The sequence below is a fragment of the Callorhinus ursinus genome, unplaced genomic scaffold (genome assembly GCF_003265705.2).
Source record: "Callorhinus ursinus isolate GAN/ISIS: 27379988/994484 unplaced genomic scaffold, GSC_fseal_2.0 scaffold2402, whole genome shotgun sequence".
Classification (NCBI taxonomy): Eukaryota; Metazoa; Chordata; class Mammalia; order Carnivora; family Otariidae; genus Callorhinus; species Callorhinus ursinus.
Window position 1 is genome coordinate 2,450 of NW_027399456.1, and position 2,634 is coordinate 5,083.

The following is a 2,634-nucleotide window of genomic DNA, read 5'->3' on the forward strand; positions in this document are numbered from 1 at the left end:
ACATAATGTATCAGCTGGAAGAATTAAGACTTGACTGAAGGTCTGACATTAAAATTTTCTTTCCTAACCACTGGCTCATTCTGATTCCCACAAGAATTTACCATCATTGAAACTTTCCTCATCTCTCCTCACTTCCTACGGATGTTGCTTTCTGCCTGTCGATGGATTTAGTTAGGTGTGATTGTGTGTGCTAATGTACTGAGCAGCAGTGCCACAAAAGGAAAACGAATGCCTGACCTAGGACACAGAAATCTCAAGTCCCTTTAAGAATCAGTACCTTGGGGGCCTGGGTGGCTCAGTCGGTTAAGCATCTGACTCTTGATTTCGGCTCAGGTCATGATCTCAGGGTCATGGGATCCAGCCCTATGGTGAGCTCTGCACTCAGCATGGAGTCGGCTTATCCCTCTCCCTCTGCTCCTCACCCTGCATGTGCTCTCTTTCTCTTTCTCAAATAACTAACTAACTAACTAAATAAATAAATAAATAAAACCTTAAAAGAAAAAAGAACTAGTACTGTGCCTGAAAGTTTCATTACCTTGATGGTCTGGTGGAGATGACATTTTGTAATGTGTCCTTTAGTTGTCAACTTGCTTGGCTCGTACAGGAAATCCATCCTGGGCTTCCTGTTCCTACCACAGAAGGCAGAATTGTGTGTGCATGTGTGTCATGGGTGTTTGATGAGCAGTTTGGCTCCATTTTCCAAGGTAACTCTGTCTTCTTCACAGGCTGGCCCCCTCAGGTGAAGACCATGCCTTCTTCCCTTTGATCCTTGGTGATGGGGGGTTGAGTGGGAGGGACAGTCACCATCATCACCCCCTTGTCAAGTGTTTGCAGGTCTCATTTTCTGGAGGGTTCTCCTTAGGGCAGCCTTGACATCGGTGTTCCACAGACTATAGATGATGGGATTAAGGATGGGGGTGACCACAGCATAGAAGAGGGACAGCAGAGGGTCTGTGGCTGGATCATAGCTGGCTTTAGGGCAGATGTAGATGAAGATGGCAGTGCCATAGAAGAGGGAGACCACAACCAGGTGGGAGGAGCAGGTGGAGAAGGCCTTGCTGCGGCCAGCAGCAGACGGGATCCGGAAAACTGTAGCCAGGATATGCCCTTAGGAGCCCAGGATGAGGCCGAAGGGGCAAAGGGTGATGAGGGCAGCAGCCAGGATAATCTGAAGCTCATTGAGTGAGGTGTCTCCACACACCAGCTGCAGGATAGGCTGGATCTCACAGAAGAAGTGTGGGATGGCATTGGGGCCACAAAAGGGCAAGGAGAAGATGAAGGAGGTGTGGCCCAGGCCCACAATCGCTCCACAGGCCACACTCCCGAAAGCTGTAGGCACACCCAGTGGCTCAGCAGAAGTGGGTAATGAAGGGGTTTACAGATGGCTGCATAGCAGTCATAGGCCATGGCTGCCAGGAGACAACACTCTGTGGCACCAAAGAAAAGGAAGAAGAACATCTGGAGAGCACAGCCAGAGTGAGGGATGCGGCGCCGGCCTGTGAGCAGGTGGTGAAGCAACAGGGGCACAGTGACAGATGTGTAGCCAATCTCCAGGACTGAGAGCATTCGAAGGAAGAAGTACATGGGGGTCTGGAGACCAGCACCACTATGAGGAGGTTGCCTGCCACGGTGAGTAGGTAGATGGTGAGGAAGACAGAGAAGAGCAAGCCCTGGAGGTTGACCAGGTGGGAGAAGCCAACAAGGATGAACTCAGCCACCAGGGAGGCATTCATGCTCATCTCACTCCTAAAGGACAGAGAAATGGCAATCATGGAATTGTGACATGGGCAGAGGGGACCCCTTGCTGCATTTGGTCAAGAAGACATTGGAATGCCCTTTCTTTCAGGCTCTCCCTGCCTTTGGGGCAGCACAGCCTTGGTCCCTGTCAGCCCTGCTCTCTTTGGAGCCAGGTGAGGATTGAGCTCTGAGAGCCTGGCTTCTTTCCCTGATCTCCTCGGGTGCCTGCCTTTCATGGGACACACTCAGTTCTGCCTTCAGTTTCCCCTGGACTGAGACATGAGTCATTCCAGCCTTGTCTTCCCTCCTTGTCCACAGGGCCCTGCTGACAGGCATTTTTCTTCTCAAAGTCAGAATTCCTTCTACGTTCAGGGCAGGAAACACCCGTTCCAAGTCAAGGGGATTTTTCCTTGTGTTTTTCTCCCTCTTGGGTCCTTCTGTATCTGCCTTTTTCTTTCCTTCATTCAGTGGCTTCTCGTTCCTTTCCTCTCAGCGTGTATCCTCTCTGACCTAATTTTCACCTCTTTTAAACATTTTTTCCAGCTTGTTCTTCAGTTTCCAGACCCACTTGATCCCTTTCCTTTTTTTTTCCTTTATCATTTTGCCTTTAGACAAATTTTATGGTTTGCAAAGGGGAGGATGGAAATTTGAAAGATCATCTCTCTCGAGCTCCCAGAGGCAGATAAAAAGTTATCTGAAGGAGTGAAGGTCTCCTTAGCTTTAAAAGATGTTCAGGAAAGAGATGAAGAGTCTTTCTTGGTTGCTTATTGCTGCATTTTACAGCCCCTTACACCATAGCACATATGCAAATACCCAAACCACACACATAAACTCCACCACTAACACACTAACGCATTACATTTCTAATACAAGCACAGAAAAATACATAGCTCAATC

At 48.8% G+C, this 2,634-nt stretch overlaps 1 pseudogene; it reads right to left on the minus strand.

The window, feature by feature from the left end:
• Positions 1–820: 820 nt before the first annotated feature.
• LOC112818074 (olfactory receptor 10C1-like) lies at positions 821–2,176 on the minus strand (annotated as a pseudogene).
• Between the last annotated feature and the right edge of the window lie 458 nt (positions 2,177–2,634).